The 24,206-nt window shown below is 29.8% G+C and overlaps 1 protein-coding gene and 1 long non-coding RNA gene across 4 annotated transcripts in view; one reads left to right on the forward strand and one right to left on the reverse strand.

Moving 5' to 3' along the window:
* The window catches only part of LOC108909265 (protein alan shepard), a 161,076-nt gene that overhangs the window by 34,237 nt on the left and 102,633 nt on the right, over window positions 1-24,206 (forward strand). The window lies entirely within an intron of this gene.
* Window positions 96-7,477, reverse strand: LOC111692488. The gene is made up of 3 exons (XR_002763245.1): window positions 7,466-7,477; window positions 3,765-3,766; window positions 96-1,003 (listed from the first exon to the last, which is right to left on the reverse strand). It is a non-coding gene; the product is annotated as an uncharacterized LOC111692488 (long non-coding RNA).

Here is a 24,206-nt window from a genome sequence, read left to right on the forward strand (position 1 = left end):
TAGGAACTTTCACTACAATAATAGGATTGATTAAATGATTCCATTTATATGAAAATAACCTATTACTTCTAGGCCTTACCATTTTAATTTTAGTTATATATCAATGATGACGAGACATTACACGAGAAAGAACCTATCAAGGACATCATACATATAATGTAACTATAGGACTACGATGAGGAATAATTCTTTTTATTACATCTGAAGTATTCTTTTTTTTATCTTTTTTTTGAGGATTTTTTCATAGATCATTATCTCCTAGCATTGAATTAGGAATAATTTGACCCCCCAAAGGAATTCAAACTTTTAATCCAATTGAAATTCCTTTATTAAATACATTAATTTTATTAACTTCAGGACTTACAGTAACTTGAGCTCATCATAGACTAATAGAAAATAATTATACCCAAAGATTAAACAGATTAATTTTAACTGTAATATTAGGAATATATTTCACTCTCTTACAAACTTATGAATATATTGAAGCTCCATTTACTATTGCTGATTCAGTGTATGGATCAGCATTTTTTATAGCAACTGGTTTTCATGGACTTCATGTAATTATTGGTTCTACTTTTTTATTAGTATGTCTAATTCGTCATATTTTAGGACATTTTAGATGTATTCATCACTTTGGATTCGAAGCTGCTGCTTGATACTGACATTTTGTTGATGTTGTATGATTATTCCTATATATTTCTATCTATTGATGAGGTAGATAAATAATTTATATAATATAATAATTATATTTGACTTCCAATCAAAAAATCTAGAAAACTAGTATAAATAATTAAAATTATTTTTTTACTAACTATTATAATCACCTTAATTAATTTTATATTAATTATTCTATTAAATTTAATTTCTAAAAAAAGATTTTCTGATCGAGAAAAAAGATCACCATTTGAATGTGGATTTGATCCTAAAAATACAGCTCGATTACCCTTTTCATTACAATTCTTTTTAATTGCTGTAATTTTTTTAATTTTTGATGTAGAAATTACTTTATTATTTCCATTAATTATTACTTTAAAAATTTCTAATATAAATTATTCTATTATTTTTATCTTTTTTATTATAATCTTAATTTTTGGACTTTTTCATGAATGAAATCAAGGAGCTTTAAATTGAGCTTATTGGGATAATAGTTAATTATAACATTTAATTTGCATTTAAAAAGTGTTGAAATATCAATTTATCTTTAATAAGAAGCAATATTTGCATTTAGTTTCGACCTAAAAGTTTGATGATTATCACCCTTATTTTAATTGAAACCAAAAAGAGGTATATCACTGTTAATGATAAAATTGAGAAACTCTCCAATTAAAGAAATATGATATTCAAGATTAAGCTTCTAACTTAAATCTTAAGCGATGAAAATTCGTTTATATTTCTAATTTATATAGTTTAATAAAAACATTACATTTTCACTGTAAAATTAGAAATTTTCTTATAAATTACTTAAAAATATTTTTATTTCCTTAATATCTTCAATATTATAATAATAATAATAATAATAATAATAATAATAATAATAATCTTTATTTTCTATAGATTTACCTACTGTAAATATGAGAAATTGTCAAGCGTAAATGTAAATACAGACAAACATATAAAACAAGCAATTAAATACAACTAATAAACTAATAAACTACAACAACTACAAATAATAGTATATAGATAGGTATACATAAGAAATAGCTTTAAAAACCGACAATACATGTAAAACAAATTTAAAATTTAAAATGGTCCCTAACGCCAGTCCAAGAGATCGCTAGTGAGGTATTCCTCTACATTGTAAAAAGAATAATAAGAATAATGTTGTATAATACAAAAAATTGCGCATATCAACTCGTTCTTAAGACCTTTAAAACAATGTAAAAATAACTTTAAATGACGCAAAAATATTAGTGGGGTCAAATTTATGTTTTTCTGTAGCCGAATTTGTGCAATTTTGACGAATACACTGGTTATAAATAAATTGCGACGGGTCGTTTTCGTAAATGAGGTCTATACAGGATGTTTCAGAAGAGCAAACTCTGCATATTTTTCAAATGGAACACCCTGTATTTTATTATTCTATTTTATTCTCGTATCGGTCCACTTTAACTTTTATTAAGCATGATCTATATCTAAAATTGTTAGTTTTTAAAATATAGCAACATTTCTGAAAAGACTTAATTTTTATTATTTTATAGAATCCCACAAATAAATATTAACTAATAAATTCAACTAAAAATGGAATGATAAATTATGAACTGACAAGTTGACACAATGTGACGGTTTTTCCAAACACATTTCGTGGAACGGAAAATAATAAAAATTAGGTTTTTCTAGAAATGTTATATCTTAAAAACTAACAATTTTAGATATAGAACATGCTTCATAAAAGTTAAAGTGGACCGATATGTAAATAAAATAGAATAATAAAATAATTTGAAAAATTTTAGAAAATCAAGTTTAAACTTTCTAAAAATGATCGTATTATAAAAAATGCCCTGTGCAAAATATCGATATTAGCTAATATAGAAGTCTTTGTCTAACATTTGTCTATAACTCTGTCAAATATTTTTGCTCCAAGTGATAGTAGTTGAAAGATAATACAACTTCTTCGAGGTCATGTTTTTTTCCACAATTGGAAGAATTTTCTACAGAACTTGGCAACCCCGCACTAAAATGTTAATATTGCTATATATAGAATTTTCTCAGAAATCCATATGTTTAAAAATATACAGGGTGTTCCATTTATAAAATGTAATATTTGGTGTGTCCCGTTTTTACTCATCGCCGTGTGTGTTTCAAATTTCGTCCTTTAGCTTTTTTGATTCTGTACAACTTTTATATAAACTTTTTGTCTGTATTATGAATAACAAGGGAGTTATTCTACTTTCTCACACTAATGGCCTACCCTGTATACATATGGCTAACTTTGTTTAGCGAATATTGACAAATATATATTTTTTGTGCAGTACTGTTAATGTCACATATATATTCATATACAAACTGAAAAGTTTCAGTACTTAAAAGAATGTGCAGATTAATTAAATTAGCTGCACTTGAATTACTACTGAGAATTTATTTAATTGTTTTTGTGATTTTGTCTTTATACTTGCGTGTGTAAGGACAATTACAACATAATCTCTAATATACACATATGCATTTTTTTTTCGTCTTACATCTCTTATGTATTTATCAAAAATTTAGATATTGACGATCATTTTAATTAGTAAATATTCTTATTTTTAATATTTGAGTCTATTAAAACTTATTTATATCATCAGACAGGATAAATATCAATGGAATCACTAGAGATATGTGAACGATTATGGACATATTGTACATCACCAATCTACGGAAAGACATGTTTTTGTTCCTCTGTCAGTTTTTACTGTTTTTATCTCTGCGTTTGTGTATAGTTACAGTTTTTTTAAGAACGAGGTTTCGCAATAACAGCAGCGATAGACACATTTATGTTTGACGAATGTTTGGCAAGTGGCCATATCATCTGCAGCAGGCTTAAGGGTAAGCCGGTCTATCAACTGTGTATTTATGCTTACAGCCGAAAAATAGATCTAAATCCTAAACTTTAAAACGCATGTTTTCCCACAGTGTAACAATGCAATTCAAAATTAATATCGTATACCTCTTTTTTGCACAAAATCAAAAAACCAACAAATACATGATAAATATTTAAACAAATAAATCCTCTCAAGGAAATTGTAAAAAAACGAAAAAAATTGACCCATAATAATGTAAGTACATACATCTTTTATTACATACAATTTGATATTAACACATACATAAAATATTGATTGCCTTCGTATTGTAACTGTTCTACGTGAACAAGCCACAAAGTGGATGTAAATGAGTATTGAATTTCAGTCGTCATAAAATTCCTAAGTTCTACAAATTACATGTTCTTTGGCAGAAAAGAAAGCATTAAGTTTGACGTCTGATTCCGACTATTGATTTTGGGTGGAATTGCGTCGTTTGAAAACAATTCGTTCTAGAAAAAGCTGTAGATACACGGTTGGGATACAATTAATTCTAAATAGAGAATGTTCCAAGAATAAGTGTGTGCTTCGAAATGTTTCCTTAAAAAGTTGCTGGTTTCAGAAAATGGATAAAAGATGCAATATGTACCTAATATTGTAGGTCTTTTTTTTTCACAGACAAGATAATTGATTTTTATGCAAAAAAATATTAAATTTTTATGTTTGTTTATACCATTATTCCCATTGAAATCAATGCATATTTTAACAAAAGAACTTCCTTTGCGCTCATATCAGCATTAATTCGAGACATTTAACAAAAAAAAAATGAAAACATTAGTTCCTCTCATTTTAAAATCCGTTAAGTGATAATTATTCCGATTAACGTTTGTTTTTACTTTTGTAAACTCTTAACCTTGTAATGAACAAAATATGTTCCATTATGGTATGCGATTGAATTTGTAAAGAAATAGTCATTTCACATTTTACTTAATTGTGTGGAAATTACAGTAATCGAACAAGAACATTATATTGGAAGAAAAAAAAAATATAATTAGCAGCTACATGCAAAAGTCTTATAACTTCCTGACCCGCCAGTTTTTGCTCTGGTAGTTTTCCTTTGTATTGATTTTTGTGCCATTAACATGCACCTATAGAGTGAATGCACATAACTGTGAAATTGCAGTGATATGGCATCTTGCCGGCACAGTGTCGTCCACGAGAGTTTTTGCGAAGGCGCTTTATTGATTTAATATATATTTAAATTTATATTTCGCTATAACCTAATCTGTCGGAGATATTAGTATGGATAGATTAAAATGGACCACCCTATAATTGAAAAAAAAAGAAAAATCAGAAGGGGATTTTTTTCTAATTATAGACCATTAATACGTAGAACTCATTTTCTTCCGTTTTTTATATAAGTATTTTATTTGTTACTTGTCAGTTTATTTGAAAAAACATTGATTTTTTACCAGACGATAATTTGTTTTCAGCTTTTTTTTTAACGTAACAATCATTTATGTCCACTATTACATTCTACAATAATATTACAATCACTGGTTTTTTATTTAATTAGAAATATGATGTAACATATCTACATATTATTACCATGTAACCAGAGTAATATGCAAAAATAAATTTGTGAGTATAATTTGGCACCATTTTATTCAATTAATAATTCAACGTACGACTTTATTAATATTTAAATTATGTATATCTCTATAATACAACTATTAATTATTATAACTGTAATTTCGTAAAGAAAGTAATTTTATTTCCTTCAATTTTATGGTACGTATTTATCACAGTAGTTACACATTATCTAGTGAGCTGTCATATAAAAATATGTCGCCTGTAAATAGAGCCCAAAGTGGAAATATTTGTGAAAGTAATTTGCATAAAATTACTTCTTGTTTATAACATTCCTTGAGAATACATTCCTCGGCATCACAGTCATGTGTAATAACAACTGTTTTGTAAATTCCTGTAGCTTTTGATTTACTTTTGATAAGATGTATGTAAATGCATGGGTATTAACCTCATAAAATAGATTAAATTTTTTCACATTTTTAATAATCAGTTTGTAATGTAAAGAGATGTAAAATAAAATGCGTATTACAACAAAGATTGCAAAGTAAAGAAAAAATTGGGTCCATGAAATACGTATAGATACCCAATTTTTCTGATTTTCTTATTGCTATGACACCTTGTTTGGCCGATTGTTACAATTAGAGATAGTCAACTGTGGTAAGACATCAAAAATTCAACCAGAAACGATAAACATACAGCTTATCAAAGTAATGTGACTATTGAAATAACTCCGCCGATTGTAATCATTTAGAAGGTTCTGTATTATGTCTGCTTTTTTCACTGTGAGATTTTTGGTTATAAGTAAAACTATTTTCGTAAAACCCTTGACTGATTCTTTTAGAGCAAAGGTTTATATCACTATTTTTAATTTTTTTTTTCTCACAAGCGGCAAAAAACCCAATAAATAAGAAAAAAATAGTTGCCAGTTTTTTCAACAAGTTTTTATTTTTATTCATTAAGAGTTTATTTGTTAATATTTTCTTGATTTATTTATAAATACGCAAATTCTCACTAATAAACGAAATGCATTTTCACTGATGATTTTTATATCCAAAACAGAATTGAACAATATTAGCGATACAACATTAAATTTGTGTGGGTAACCTAAAAAATATGTCATATTTTCATTTTAATAACTATATTTATAAATATACAAAGTGAACTTGCTAACTTAACTAAGTTTTTCAAGCCATATAGAACAGGGAGTGAATTTGTGTGTAAATAAATGTAATGTTTTCAAAGGCAAAGAAAATAATAATAATAATAATAATAGTAATAATAATAATAATAATAATAATAATANATTTGTTACCTACATATTTATAAAAATAAAGAACGTTTTATTACCAATGTATCTGTCTACTGTCATGATAACCGTAACAAACACAATTTTTGTATCCCCTTCAAACGCCTCGGCATGACTTTGAAAGCTCACATTTGAAAAACACAAATAACTTTAATCTATTTAGAAAAAATGTGAAAATATACTTATTAAAAATTTGCGCATACTCCGTTCAGGAATTTTTTGACAATAGCTGTTAACTTATTTTAATTTTAATCTGTTATAGGTTGCATTTTATCATATGTTTATATTGTATCTATTATTTTACTTATTTATTGTTTGTACTGTAATTAATGTGGATCGGCCTATATGCCTTTTTTAACATGCAATTATATTGTATTAAGTAGACTTGACATATCCCATAGCAAAACTGTAATGCTCTAGTTGGACTAATATCTATTTATCTATCTATCTATCTGCAATGGTCTTAAAACATACCTATTTGGTTAAAATGCAAAATTAGGTAGGCCTTTAAATAAATTCTATACAATTTTTGTACCTATGAACTTCTTTGTACCTAGTATTATACTCGATAGATTTTCCACTTTCGTCTATCAAAATTTATCACAAATTCTTAAAAATTTTTTTATTAATCTGGTTAAAGTACGAGGTAAAGTAGACAAATACCTAATGCCATTATATCACGGCCATTTCGGTTGGCAAATATAATTGCATAAAACCTGCACACCATTCGATCCCGAGCACTTAATTACCGCAGATGAATTTACAATTTAAATGAGGACGATCCGCACTCCGAAACTCGAGTAATGGAGATGGGGAAAAAACAAGATGCAAATGTGCATGGCAGGACATTCCACGACACTAACAACGCCCTCGTGACAGGGTAAACGGTGAAAGATAAATAATCATGTCAATCTCTCGGCTTTGCCTTTACTTCATGTCTCGTTGGCGTACTAAAATTTTTATGTACTGAGAAACAAATTTATAGGAAAAGGGATTAAGTACGGGTGAAAGAACACGACCCTAGCAAAGCAATCCATTTTTTAAAAACCTATAAACTATGTAGCTCTCTTTCCACGGAAATAATAAATATGAGAGAAAGTAATTTAAATATAACTTTTCTAAGCAGTTATGGTATAAATGCACATAAAAAGTCATATATTTAATTACCTATTTTACGGGAAATGTGGAGGAACTATACAAAGTGTTTATGAAATAAGTGTGTGATAGAGGGCACGAAAATAGGTAACTTTGAAAAAAAAAAAAATTCACATGAAGGTTTAAACAAATTTAAAGCCATCCCTGGTGCGGCAGCCAGCTGCACCTTTGATATCAAAGCTGACGCGCGTCGCATTACGAAAGCGCTGATGGTGGTTTTAACGGTTTAAATTTTGTGTTCAAAAATACTGAAATTTTTTCAAATTTCGTTTAAAAATAACACAAAAATTAAATGAATAAACGAATTACTTATCAAAATTCCACACGGGGTTGAAAATCATTGTTAGTTAACGCCTGACCCTTTTGTACATGATAGGGGTGTACTATTGTTCCCGTAGTACGCACCACACGATACTGTCGGTCAATGTCGCGAGTACTACGCCTCGGATCATCCATATCAATAATAACAATAATCATAATGTTTATTTACAATGTAAGTACAAACAGTAACAACAAAAAGAAAACAATGGTTACATTAATATACATTGTAAATTGGAGCTAAAGCAATTTAAAAGAAGTTTAAAATTTAGCTCCAATACTAGAATATCTTAAATATCCATAAATAAATTTGTCTGCACTACAAGGTAGACTTATTATTGGAAGGAACAAGAAACTACAAATAAGGAAAAATGCATAAATTAAAAATTTATAAGAATACTTGTCTCATTGAGCATGACTAAAAATGTATTCCTTAAATTTAAGTCTAAAAGCTGGAGAATTCAATAATTTAATATCTATTGTAATGGCATTATATAACTTATAAATATTATATCAAAAACATCTACAAAAAATGAGGATCTATGAAAAGAGGTGATATAAGTAAAAATTTATGAGAATACTTGTATCGTTGTGCATGACTAAAAATGTATTCCTTAAAATTAACTTTAAAAGCTGGAGGATTCAATAATTTAATATCTATTGGAATGGCATTATCTAATTTATAGATATTATATGAAGAACATCCACAAAAAATTGAGGATCTATGAAAACGTGGGGTGGAGGAAGGGTGATATAAATCCCCTATAACGTAAATTAAGCGTATGGACGTCTGTACGATGTTATTTTATTTATTAAATATAGAGGACACGTAAAATAATAAACGGTGAAATAATACGACAGAATGAAGATTCCTTCTTTTCTGCATAGTTATCCATTTAGAGTCATTTAATTTATAAACGTTCTGATGCCATAAATGAACCTTAAGCAAGATTTTTGTAACTTTTCGATTCTATCGATTTCTAAGTAATTAAATTGACTGAGAACCAAAGCATCCAATAGTTAAATTTTAAGTTTACGTGAAAGAATATGACAACTTGAATATAACATTTTCAGATTACCATAAGCCATTTGAATACAATATGCGGTTTAAAACGTAACTTCGTGTCTAATAAATAGTCCAAATTCCTAGCTACTTTTGTACACCGCAAAATTTCACCTGCGATGGTAATGGTTGTAATAGGGACTTGGTAGTGTTGACATGTCTATAAGGTTGTGCAGTTGAGATGGTTGTGGCATTTTCGGTGTTTTTTTTTATTTTTGCGATTTTAGGGGTAGGTGGTGAAAGTATATAGAAGGGGGTTTATCGTTTTCGAGCTACAAAGCAGTTCTCACTTTTTTTTTGCAAAATTGAGAATCCTAAATTAACTACTACATTTCGTAAAATAGTTTAAATATTCTAGTCACTTTTTTGAAATACGTGCATGACAAAAGCAATTTGTCGATGTTTTTATAAATAAATACATAAATATATGTATTCATTTATATACCACTGATTTTATAGAGGCTTAAAGTTTGAATTTTGTAAAATTTCTGTTTCATTAATCTTAGGCAGCACCACAACTCCAGTAATAAAATTCGATGAATACAGAATATTATTTTGAATGGGCTTAGAGTTTCAAATTTATGAAGTTTTTATTTGAGTTTAGAAATCTAAGAGGATTTGAAAATATATAAGGAATGAAAATAATTATCGCTATTACTGTTGACACCATTAGTCATAATATATTGTTGGTCAAATTGAAGGAATTTGGTTTATCCACATCTTTGGTACTTCATAGATAGATCTTATTATATTGCACATGGTGGGTTTGGGACTCGGCCTTTCTTAGCTGTATCAGGAGTTCCGCAAGAGTCAAATCTTGGACCTCTCTTGTTTTCGCTTTTTATTGACGAACTCCATATGAATTGTCTTGATTGTCATAGGCTGCTTCATGCAGATGACCTTAAAATTTATTGTAATATAAATAACATTACGGATGGTTTGCATTTGCAGTCTCAAATGTAGTAGCAAATTGGTGGAGGTTAAATGTTAATAAATATAAGGCGATTAGTTTCTCTAGAACGAAAAGTCCTATTTTATTTGATTGTACATTGAATGATGTCATCTTGGAGAGGTACTTTGGTACTAAAGACTTGGGAATATATTTTGACCGTTAGTTAAGTTTCTCGGAACACATCAATCACACATCACATCAAAATCATCGAGTAAAGTACTTGGCTTCATTATTAGAAATTGTAAAAGCTTCACAAATGGGGCAGCGTTAAAAGCATTGTACTTTCCTTTGGTGCGTACTAAGTACCCGATTTATGAAAATCAATCTCTTATTTTAGAATCAATTCAACGTAGATAACTTTCTTTTAAAATTAATGGCGTATATTCTGGCTCTGGCTAAGGTTGCAAGATTTGATTTGTCATAATATTGCACTTTTGCATATTTATTATTTAAGTGTTTATGCCTGTTTTTTTTTTGTTTTTATGTTTTTCTTTTTTGTATTGTATTTGTAGGGTTCGCTCTTCCCGTTGAGCAAGTATAATTTTAAATAGACAAATAATTATTCATTATCGGTCAATTGGTACTCAGTGTAAACAATACTTTTGAATGATTACACAGCCACTCAAAAAAATGTTGTCTGTACTTTTCATGCGACATATGTTATCCATATATTTTTGCCTCCTGATCACGTGTCAGAAATGAGCTATCACATCACAGGAATTTCCTAACCTAAAAATACAGGTCAAAAATAGCAAAAATTCACGAAAAGGTGCTAGGAAAAATAAAAAATAAATTGTTTTCTATATTCAAATGATCATTTATATGGTTAAGACCCCGCCGAACGTGAATCCGCGGTCAAAATTGATGGTTCTTTTTCTAACCTCAAAGTAAACAGGCCAAATAATGTCAGATTTCGGGGTAGCTGATCCCGAATCCAATGTCAATTTTGCTAAATTCAAGATGGTGGATCCAAGATGGTCCACCAAATTTTCAAAAATTAACCCATTCGCGTCAGATTTGGTGTACGGGGGTTTTCGGGGTCGTTGACCACTTATCCGAGGTCAATTTTGCAAAATTCAAGATGGCGGATCAAAGATGGCCGAACAAATTTTCAAAAAATAACATTCGTGCCAAATTTGGTATACGGGGGTTTTAGGGCTCGCTGATCACGGATCCGTGGTCAACTTTGCAAAATTCACCATTGCGGATCCAAGTCGGCCGACCAAATTTTCAGAAAATAATCCATTCGCGCTAAATTTGGTAAACAGGATTTTTCATGTTTTTTCTTTATTAATTTCTGTTCTGAATCCATAAAGAATCATCACGAGAGAATTTCTTTTACCTTTCGATCCAGGTAAATGATAACTTCTAAAATTGTGGCGAAACATCCAAAGGACCCCGCACAAATCTTATGGAAATTGGGTCCCGGTCAAATTCGCTGAATTTTTGATATGTGATAGAGTTCATCATACTGGTCAATTGTCTCAATGGCCACAAAGCTCAAAAATGGATAGTTTGGCCGGTACAGAGCTTTAAAGCTCCGAATATCCTCCACGGATTTATGTATATGCGCAGTGTGTATAGACTTTTGAAATAGCCTATTTCATTTTTTTTATTATCTAGGTTTATATTTTTGAGGTTGCTGAATTCAGATCTGTTGTTAGATTTTCAAAATTGACAGTTGGCAGCTGTCAAATAGCTGTCAATGTGCTATAATAAAGCCAAAAACTTGTTTTTTTATGTTTTATCTTTCTTTTTTTTTAGTTCGATAAGTTCAAAGACGATATCAAATCAATAACAATGACTATCGGCAGCTGTCATTTAGCTGTCAACAATTCTTCAAAGTCCGGTAATAAAGTCAAAAAATTATTTTTTGTTTATAACTTCAAGTTTTTTAGATAAGTGAATATAAATATGATATAAAATTATGTAGTCATCAGCTTACAGCTGTCAACAAGCTGTCAACTAACTGTCAAAATGCAATAATAAAGTCAAAAAGTTACTTTTTTTAAAAAGCTTTAAGTTGCTTAGATCACTGAGTTCAAAAGTGATGTCATAAACTTATATCATGTTTGATTTCTTATCCACAAAGTTAAGCACAAAAAATAAGTTACTTGCTCTATTATTGCATTTTGACAGTTAGTTGACAGCTTGTTGACAGCTGTAAGCTGATGACTACATAATTTTATATCATATTTATATTCACTTATCTAAAAAACTTGAAGTTATAAACAAAAAATAATTTTTTGACTTTATTACCGGACTTTGAAGAATTGTTGACAGCTAAATGACAGCTGCCGATAGTCATTGTTATTGATTTGATATCGTCTTTGAACTTATCGAACTAAAAAAAAAAGAAAGATAAAACATAAAAAAACAAGTTTTTGGCTTTATTATAGCACATTGACAGCTATTTGACAGCTGCCAACTGTCAATTTTGAAAATCTAACAACAGATCTGAATTCAGCAACCTCAAAAATATAAACCTAGATAATAAAAAAAATGAAATAGGCTATTTCAAAAGTCTATACACACTGCGCATATACATAAATCCGTGGAGGATATTCGGAGCTTTAAAGCTCTGTACCGGCCAAACTATCCATTTTTGAACTTTGTGGCCATTGAGACAATTGACCAGTATGATGAACTCTATCACATATCAAAAATTCAGCGAATTTGACCGGGACCCAATTTCCATAAGATTTGTGCGGGGTCCTTTCCCCGATATCACCACAAATAATCATTTTTCCGGACACATTTCAATCGGACCCCTCCGACCTTCTGCGGCCTCTCCTCGACGGCCATGTCCGCCGTAGCCCCGAGAAACGGAATGGAGCGGCCCGGCTGACCCGGATGCGGATCGGCGATATAGTAGAAACTACGCCTCCGGGCATTTGCAATTTAATGATGAGTGACGCGCCGGAATCGATTGTTTTACGGGCTCCGCGAACGCCCGAGAGCCCGTTCTCAGGCTCGTTTTCGCGTCCGGCGGTACCGGGGGGCGATAATGGACGGTCGATTTTTGTCGGCCCGCTAATGGCATCCGTGGAACAGCGGTCGGCGAATGGGGGAAAGTCGATTAATTCGAGTTCTGTTATTTGAAATACGTAAAAAAATCGGATCCCAGCGTTCTCACTCTCGTCTTTTTTAGGAATTTGCTACAGTACTTTAATTAGATCCCTTGTTAGTAAATAATTTGATTAAGGTCCATATACAGGGTGTCTCTTAATGAATTGTACAGAGAGTAACAGGTGATTTGTGACGTCATAATAATGTGATCCAGTCAAACTTATCTTAGTCGAAAAGCTGATAATAACCGGGTTACAGGGTGTCAGTCAACATGTTATTTTTAATTTTTTTAAATAATCTTCGAAATAATTGACGTATTTGAACGAAATTTGGTCTCCAAGGGGTTTTTTAACAAGAAAAATTTTCTTATAACTTTGAAATAAGCTGTTGAAGAGAAGATTGTAGAGCCTGAACCTCAGTACACCGTTCGAGGGTATCGACTAATCGACATAAGCGTACATGACACGAAGTATGCACTGCTCTTTTTGCAAAGAACTTTTATGTAATTTAGATTACCTCCAAACTGTGATCACGAAGTGATTTGCTTAGAAAAGTTTACATATGATTTAGTTACATGCATAAGTAGCATACTACTATGATGCACTTCAGCACTTCTGTGAATACAAATGTTCCTTATAAGACAAGGGTTTAAAGCTATTGCATTTAGGAGAATATACAATTAGATATATGCAGTATTATACTGTGATTACGATGTTAATGCAGCCAAAAATATTCTAAAAAATATACTGGAAATTATTGAAATGTTAATTTTAAAATGAAAATTATATTAAAACGTCATAATTTTCCAAAATGCATTCGATTGTTCTATGCGCTGTGATCCAAAGTATAAATATTTCACTGTTTATATGATGCTGTATTTTTACTTCTTGTATTATGGTACTTTATAAATAAAACATAATTTCAAAAAACATATAAGTCAAATAATAGAGCATTAAATCAGTGACTTTGTGACAAAAATTCTAGTAACAAACGGACTGTGGCCATCATGTAAAAGATAGTCTGTAGATATATGCTTATCTGTTTTCTACTCCAATTCACTATTAATTCATTTTTTATAAACATTTTTATACAAAAAACGCATCTTTTTTTAGTTTGTTGCTGATAAAACCTAAACTAACGAGGCAATTTGAATGCTATAAAGAGAAGATTTGTAGAGAATCGAAATACGAATAAAACCTGAGGTCGATCGATCCGATCGGATAATTAGAAACGAAGAAAACCCGGAAAAATCTGAAAATATACCGTTTTTTTATATTCATTACTCCGTCATTTTTTAAGTTGTAGAGTTGACTCTGTGTGAAAAGTAAGTGAATTATATGTACTTCAAGTGTGCACAAAGTAGGCGCTGTCGGACCATTAGTTTTCGCACAATTGCAATTTGAATTTTTTGGTGCACTATTTTGCAAGTTTCTGGATGCGTTGGAGGTGGTCCGATTTTAATTTTTTAGTCGGATTTTAACAGTAGAAGTATAATACTACAAAACGTATATTCTGATTTACCGATAAAATTATGCAAAATCGGTGAAAACATACTCAAAACGGCCGAGCGCGCGTACGCTTGGGAGATGAGGAGCAATATACAATTTTGAATATAATTAGCATTCAGATTGCTGCACATATAAAAACGTATCTTTAATAATAAACTACAAATTTCTTTAAAAGCAATTGTTTCTTATGAAGAAATATTTATTTAATTTGATCATATATCTTTATTTCAGTATTACTCTTGTATTTGGAACAATTCTATTTTATGTTTAGAAAATGTATTAGAATCAAAGATACATCCTAAATTTAAACATATTATATAATGTATTAAAACATAGTAAAATATAATGTAAAATAAATCAATTTCTTTAAAACAATCATGTTTAAGGTTGCATCTACATTTTGGTTATTTTAATTTAAATGAACTTATTTAAAACAAATAAATCATAAATCCAAATTAAAACACTTATTTTATCAAAGGAATAATAGTATTTATTGACATAAAACTATCATATAGTTAAATTTTCACTGCATTTAAAGATGTGGTATAGTTGATTTTAGTATATTGTTTTAATTCAAAACTGTCATATTTTTAAAACTACGGCGAAAAGCGTGGATTAACTTTCAGCGACAGCCAAAGGCATTTAGACTTTTAACTTCTACCACATGCAGTTACTCATCTCGTATGTGTTTTATAACTTGCAGTGTAGTGTGAGTGTGTATGGTGTATGGTCTGTGGTGTACTGTACTGTGTAGTACATCGTAGAAGTGTGTAATGTAGTCTTAGACAAGAACAAGACTACTTAGAACATTTAACTGCTTCTGATTATGGTGTTAAGGAAAATTGCATTTTCATTGAACTGGATGATTTTCACATATAAAAATATTAGTTGTGATTTAATGCATAACCCTTTTGAAGGAATCCATCGTTATGAAATGGCGAAAATTATTAAAAATTTATTAATAACTATTTCACATTAAGCTACATTAGTAAATGCTCGAATTAAGTATTACTCTTATATGTATAAATAAAAACATTCCTCCAAACATCAAGTATGCATGAACAAATTAGAAACGGTTATATTACTGTCATCTTCATGCTTTCCTTAGTTTTAAATTTTCATTTAATTATTAGAGATTTAGTTCCAGAAAATGATTAAACATGGATACTATACTTAATTTTATTACAAATAACCGAAATGTTATTTTTGTCTATCTTTAATGATGAATCCATTTAATTTTTTGCTTCACTACCCAAATACAATAAAGAAAATTAGTCCTGTAATACATGTTAGCTCCATTAGATACGAAGTAAAACATAAAGATTTAAAATATTTAGCTACCCTTATTACAGTAGAAAAAAATGTACATTTTTCACTTTGTATGCGGACGCAGCTTAAATTATCGTATAGAATTTTATCACAAAAGGACTAATAGACACGTTTGAACATGGACCAATTCAAAATTTAATAAAAGGAGACGTTATCCTTCCATCTAACTCAGAAATTTCATCTTCAAATTTTTGCGTGGCATGGTTAAAAATTAATGGTATTTTTTACAAAATCAAGTCTTGTGTTTTATTAGGTATCCTAATCCTTCTTTCGGTATAATAGAAAACATTATTATTAATGAAGACAATACAATAATTTGTTTTCATTGCTATTTATTAATTACCTTTAATTATGATTTGCATCATAATGCTTATTCTGTGAAGATCTCTGAAAATTTTGTAACGGTAGACATTAAAACTTTAGGAACAGTTAAACCTACCGTATTTCACATCGTCTCGGAAAAATTATTTATATTTTTGTGAATGTTATTTTATACATAAACAGCTAAGAAACATTAATTCTTAAAATTGTTTCTTATATTTGTAATGTTATGTGTATACGTTTATTTAAGAAAAAATACATTCCATTCAAACATACTCATACTTTTATTTTAACCTTACCCTATCTTTCCTAAAAAAGTTCCAAATTTTTATTCCAAAGAACTATTTTATTTAATTCAGGAAAGTTATAGTTTCATATCAAATAAAACCATTTATTTATATTTAAAAAACAATAATTTTCTTTCAAACATATATTTTGTTTTGTTGGGACAAAGGTAATGTTATATTAATTTTATTGTATTTTTAAAATAAAATTACAAATGTTTTCTCTAAACCAATGAAAAATTTGAGTCAACAATATGTACTATATTATTTCAATACAAAATACAAAATACAAATATTCTTCATGTGAAACGTTTATTACTTAATTGAAATAAATTTTTAAAGAAATAATATTCTTTGTTCAAATACATGTTTGCATTGCAGATATGGGAAGATATTATTTGTTTAGTTTAAATTTTACTGCATTGAATTAAACAATTATTTTTATGTGTGTGCGTTAGTTTAAGTTTTATAAATAAAAAACTAAAAAAATGAGTTTTTTTTAATAAAAATATTTATAAAAATATTGTAAATTGGAGTAGGAAACACATAAGCATATATTTACAGACTGTCTTTTATTTGATGGCACAGGCCGTTTGTTACTAGTATTTTTGTCATAAACAAAACTTCTATTGATTGATTCTTCATTTGAAAATTTCCAATTTTATTTTATTATTCCAAATAATATTATTCGTTGCAATAGAATTGAATTACACAAATAAACACAAGTTGAATGATCAACTTAATTTGTGTATCGAAACGTTTATTTAAATTTCCCACCACCCACAGTCATACTCTATTGCGCTATTACCGTTACTCCGTCGCGTTTATTACTTGACGGAAGAGAAGTCAGAACTTTTTGTGTTTCATAATTTATTTCTCTGTGAAATGTGCGGAAACCTACTTTTTTCTTTTTCTCATTAATTAATTACTCAGGCAAATAAATATCTATATTTTTTTTCGTACTATCATTTGCATTTTTGGCATGAATTAAAAACAAAAACAAATCGTTAAATAATTTACAGAATTTGATTTCACATTGCAAAAATAGTATATCTCAATAATACGAAATTGGCAGCATTTGTTCGTAGCATCCGATTTTCCTGCTTTTTCTAATTTTTGGCGAATGCGCCAGTTTAACTTGAATAAAAACAAATTTAAACCTGGAATTCTCATCTTACCTACAAGCTTGTATTTGTTATTTTCTACAAAAGGACTTATTGTTTCTGTCTGTCTCGGACACTATTATCATCGTTAAATGCAAAACTGTCACAGGCGCAATGTTGATAATGCTGCCATGTGGCACTCGCTTTTGAAACAGCTATATACGTCCGCTCGATCCGTGATTAATTTCCTTGCCGCGCGGTAACTTGCGACATAAATGCGTGGATGCGCTCAGGCATTTCTCAATTAATTTCGTGGCGTTTACTACGAATCCGCCTCCATGAGGTAAACGCATCACCGTGATGATTTGGTGACCATGATGAATCGCGAGATAGTGACGTCTATTCGGTTGCGAGAAATGCTCGTTTCCAAAAGAAACCACTACTTCAGAATCTTTTTTTTTTTTCATTTGTGTCATCCGACTGCAGGATGGAAAATTTTGTAAAATTCGCGATAACAATGAATTATCCGAATAATTCATTCAGCATTAGTTTGCAGTTGGTAAAGTAGAAACGTTATTTTTAATTCAGAGAGCAATATAACAATGTGCATCTAATCACGCGTGCTGAACCAGAACCGCATTCATATAATATACGTTCTGGAAAAAATTATAATATTTTCCAGAACAACTTATTTGCAAACACAGATGTTTGGAGATGGCCTTACAATTAGACTTTTCAATTCGCTACCTGAGGGCATTAAGGTTTCTGTAAATATAAATATGTTTATAAAAAGTGTAAAGGAATTATATTTGCACTAAATATTTTGCTTATTTGTAAACATTTGGTTACAGAAGAGGTTATGTGCAACGCAATGCTGCCAACCGCTTATCACTAAATATCTCCGTAGCGTGTAATTCAAAAAGTTCGATTATTTTCTGAACATATCTCTTATATTCAGTAGCAGTGTCATTAAGAACGTCCGAATTTCGATTATTTTAGAAATTCAATAAATTCATGTTATTCATAATTATTCCAAAAAAAGAAATATGTATACCGGGTGATTCAGTTTGGTATTCGCGGCCCTGTATCTCTTTTATTTTAACAAATAGCTCTAAACAAACCCTACATATTTTTAAATCGCCGGTCAAACTCTATCAAACGACATTATTAGTCGTCTCCATGGTAACATATGTCAAAATTGCTATAGTCAACTGTTTTTGTTCAAATAGCACACTAAATATTTTTTTATCAATTCTGGAAGATATATTTTTTCTGCGTTCAGCTATGTAAGGAAGTATATAGTTACAATAGAATTATTGCTAGAAAAACAGCAAAAAAGATGAAGCTTTAGCTTCGTAGCTTTATTCTGAAAAATGATAGCCAGCTGCGGAAACAAGTTACTATATTTTTTAAAGTCACATATTTTATTATCAATACGATAATAATATAACAATTTAAAACAATATTTATTTCAAATGTTCAAAATTTCTAAACACAGAATAGCTCTGTTTATCACTCCCTCTCTACAATCACATTCTATAGTGTTTCTTCATTTAATCTCCGACTTTCTACTCTTATTCTGTTTTTAAGGTCGTCAAGGTGATTTTAGGTATGGCCAAAGAAAGAAATCTATAGAAGTGATATCCAGAGATCTATATCAGGCCATTTAACATCTTTATCGAATGTTCTTCATCTCTTGCCCTTCTGGGTTTACAAATTCTTCTTTTCTTTTGCAAACTTCCATCTGCCCCCAAATTCCTGGCTAACTTTCCGAAAATTTTAGCTGATGGAAGTTGTCTCTGGGGAAAACGAGGTTAATGGTATAAATACCATTCAGGTTTAGCGTTCTTTCGGCACTCTCCATAAATTAAAATCATATCTAGTTTTTCTTGGTTACAGTAAATATTCATGTAGAATTATAGATAGTATTCATGTTATAGTAATAATAATTAGTTATAGATAGAATAGGTAGCTACAAAATGTCAATTATTTTGACAAACCGTTATTTAGAAATGTCATAATTCAGTTGTTTCCGCAGCTGGCTATCATCTTTCAGAATCTAAAGCTACTGAGAGTAAGGTTAATTTTTGCTGTTTTTCTATCAATATTTCTAATGAAACTACAAACTTCCTTATAACGAGCGTTCAAATAAAAACGTGGTCGAAGTTGGCTCTGACACATTGGACGTAGGGAGTAGCTTATAGCGACCAACTTAACCTCATCTCTCAACGAGCTGTATAGCAGCTGTCAGTTTCAATAACGTTAATGACTATAGAACTTTATTTTAAAGAATAATCGTGATAACAATAACAAACAATTAAAGGAGAACAAACAAATCTTTTTTTAACACTGTGTGGCAGGTACCGACTGATACTCCCACCATTTCTGATAAAACACGTACAGAAGTTCTTGGCGCATTTTCCATTATTTGTTGGACATTTTCTTTTAATTCTTCAGTCCGCTTTTTAGGTCGGCAGCTTCTTTTCTTGTTACACTGCCCGTTTCACGAAAAACATTAACACAACGCTGAACTGCACTTTGAAAAATTTTGTACTCAACAACGCCGGGAAATTGATTTTGAAATTCTATGAAACATGCCTCAATAGAATACTTCCATATTCCATCAATCTTGCGTCCATTTCTAAAGTAGGACTCTATGATAAACACTTTTTGTTCTTGAGAAAACACCATTTTAAACGCTTTTTAAAATGAAAATATTCAAATTTGCTTTGACAGATGATGTTTAAGTTCATTTGCTATACGCTACGCCCTACGTCCAAATTTTCAGAACCAACTTGACGTTTTTATTTGAACGCTCGTTATAACTGAACGCAGAAAAAAATATCTTCCAGAATTGATAAAAAAATATATAGTACGCCATTTGAAAAAAAAAAACAGTTGACTATAGCAATTTTGACATATGTTACCATGAAGACGATCTAATAAAGTCATTTGATAGAGTTTGAGCGGCGATTTAAAAATATATGGGGTTTGTTATAGCTATTTGTTAAAATAAACGAGATACGAGGCCGCGAATATCAAACTGAATCACCCGGTATACCTACCTACCTACCAACCTTTTTTTCAGTTTACATGTATAACAAGTAATTTTCGATTTTATTTTTTTTAATCCAAAATAAAATTGCCACAGTTGGAATAAACAGAAAATAACTACAAAACCGTTCGTTTCACACAAAAAAAATAATCAGGATGTTTCGTTCCAAGAGCCGTTTTAAACACACTGTAATGTTTTGAATTTGTCGAGGAATAGCAAAGAGCAAATTTCTACGTCACCGAATTTTGAAAAATAGTGGCGGTACTTTATACAATTCTTTTTCTAAAAAGCTTCAGGTAAGCTTGAGGAAATAGAATAAATACCTTGAAAATATTTAATTCTTACTCTCCTGATTTTATTAGGTATCTTATAAAATACCCTTTTTACTAACAAAACATATTTTAAATATTATTTATTGCTTAGTGTTTAGAGAATAAAAGTGGTGTTATTTTCAGGTATGACGAATAACGACAAACAAAATACCAGTAGACAGATTTATAAACGTTTTTAATTGTGTATTCCTTCTCTATAATACAATTATCGAATACAGTGGTGTGCGTAACCTTAGTTAATTGGGTGTGCACTGTAGTTTTTAAAAGGTGAATATTTTCCCCTTGTATGCCCCCACAATTAAAACTAGTAACAGCATTTCAAGTCACATATTAACATTAGTCGTATTATAAATAGTTTATCAACCATTTTTAAACTATTTCAATTTCAAAATTCGTAGAATAAGTTCCAGAAAAAATTTTATATTTTATTGTGGAGGGACTAAAATCAATGTACTTTAAAAATCTCCTGTATATGTTACGAGCAAAAATTTCTATTTGGTTTGTGACATAAATGTTATGTAATAAATATTAAATTCAGCAACTGTATATGTAATCATATATTTTATATATTTCTTTGTTTGAAAATTTCTGATGTACTTTTTCTTTATTTATATTTGTCCTGTAACTGGATTTATAATCTGTTGAGCAATAAACGTATTAGATACTATCTGTATATAACGTAGTTTAATTATAAAACCAATTATAATCGATAGTATAAAAATAGATGAACTCGCCTTATTATATTTTTTTAAACTTTAATAAAATATTATTGCACTTTTATGGTGTTCTTCAGTGTTTTGTCAAGTTGCGAAGTTAAGTACTAGGGTTTTCTGACGGGTTCATCATGTCCCATAGAGCAAGCTCCACAAAACTTAATACAGTCGATGATTTTGAATAAAACATACCTGTTTTTCTTTTGCCATCTTTTATCTATCTTTTTTATCTTTTCGTTTAAATGGGCTATATCCCGTACTTTAGTTTTCCTGCACTTTCTCGTTGAGATCAACACCGAACACAATCATGAACAACAAAAAAAAAAAGAAGCATTAGTAAATATGTAGGTATAATGTCTTTATTAAATTGTCTTTTTGTCCCACAACTCTGCGTCCGGCAACTTATATTTAAATTATTCGCTGTTAATTTTGTTTCTTTAACCCAGTTTAAATTTAGTTTAACCCAATTTCAAATTCCATTTTTAGATAAATTAACTGCTTCTAACTAAATTAGCTGTGGGGAAGAAGAATCTTTAATAGTCAGATATTTTCATGGTAATATTTTGTGAATAATATGATTTTTTGTTGTATTATTTAGATAAACTATATTTTTCTCCTTCGCCTTATATTTGTTAAATTTACTTCAAACACCGTGCCTCTTTTAAGCTCATAGATTAATGGTTGTTTTTTAACAGATAAATAAGTGAATAATTTGTCATTATTCATTGCAAATAACTGATGGTTTTATCTTTAACAGGATGAGCATGTTGCGTCACTGATGAGTAAAACAGAAAAAGAGGCGGAGTTATTATCTTATTTGTTTACTCATTTTTCAGCGACGGACGGTTAAATAAAATAAACTGAAACACAGACTTGCATTAAATTAATAAATCTGATGGATGGAGGAATGAACGAAAAACGCAGAGCTACTTCTTTAGTAGGTACATAATTGAAACATTAAAAAAAATCTAGGTTTGTTTCCCTTTACAGTAGATACATGAATTTTTGAAATATGTATTTGGAATATTCAATATTTACTTTGATTTGTCTCATTTAGATTGAAAAGTAAATTATATGAAATGTTTTTTTTATAAGAACTGAAGAGTAGATAGTAAAAGGTAATGCCGCTCTAGAATTTTTAATAAATCGATTTTTTGATAAATTTTATGTGAAGAATATAGGAAAAGAAGTTTTTGGTAGGGGAAAAATCGGGAACACAAGTTTTTTCGAGGTAGAGCGGAACCACTTGCAGAGAGCTGCAATATACAGGTTCGGAAAGTCCCCATGGTACATCGGCCGTTACGTGAGAGTGATAAAGTAAGTCATAGAAATCCGTGCAATAGACAAGGATGGTTACATTGAAGACGTTTCATAATCTGAATAGTTCTAACCCGAAACGGGCGGTGACTATTCAGATTATGAAACGTCTTCACTATAGCCATCCTTATCTATCGCACGGATTTCTTTACTTTACTTTGCCGCTCTCATGTAAAGGCAGCCCTGTAGAAGACAATTATATGGTGCAGGCATCATATAATTTTTTTCTTATGCTGAATGGCAACAAAAACTTAAAGCGTTTTTCGAGAAACCACTTTTTTTCTAAAGAAAATATGTCGTTGCTTGCCATCAGATACAGCCACCATTTTAAATACAAATCGTTTGAAAAAATTCACTATATTATCTGAAAACATGTACAATAAAGCCATTTTGTTCTGGACACTATATCGATTTTTCCTTCAAAATTCCAGAAAATCACCTTATTTTCCAACCTCTAGAGCATCGTTACTCCTTAATATGTGCTATATTATAATAAACGATGCGTTTTCCCATGGGTGTATCTAATCTTATCTGTATTTATAAAAGCTTTTATTCTGAATACACTAAAAGCCGATATGCATCTCTTATGCAAATATTTACTGTAATCTTAATAACTTGTTCAGTATTAGATGGCTCTGATATTAATCAGAAATGTCATTGCCAATATTTTTTCCAATTTTCAAAAATTTTCTACAAAAATATATTTTTTTTTCTAATCAAAAATATATCTTCTACGTGTGATTGTATTTTAACATTATTTTGTTGAACTTTCATAAATATGTTGAATCGGATATTTTTCACAATTCATTCGCTACTATGTAATATTAAGTCTTCACAGATTTAACTTTCTAGTTGATGATGTAATTGTATAATATGATAGGTGTATTGTATGAGTTATTTCCAGAATTTCTTTAATTGAAAAATCGTTGCATTAAGTAAAGCACAAATTGATTCTTTTCATGTGAATTGTTTTCATCACTCGCTTCTTATTTAATTTATATTGCTGTTTTCATTTGTACTGTAAGAAAGTTTACCAAATTTACTTAATAGCTGTCAGTATATTATTATATTCAAAATATTTGGAACAATATTTGACCTTTTTATTAAAATTGTAATTGAAATGAAAGTTTCACAAATACTTACAATTTTGCAGTTTACTGCATATTTATGTGAAATTTTTTTTATTGAAACCATCTAACTGTCAATTGTCAATTGCGATATGAAGGATATATAAATATTATACAGGGTGTAACCACTAACTTTTAGAACTAATCTTCCCGTCGAAATAAACCAAGGA

Source organism: Anoplophora glabripennis, unplaced genomic scaffold, assembly GCF_000390285.2.
Source record: "Anoplophora glabripennis isolate ALB-LARVAE unplaced genomic scaffold, Agla_2.0 scaffold306, whole genome shotgun sequence".
Classification (NCBI taxonomy): Eukaryota; Metazoa; Arthropoda; class Insecta; order Coleoptera; family Cerambycidae; genus Anoplophora; species Anoplophora glabripennis.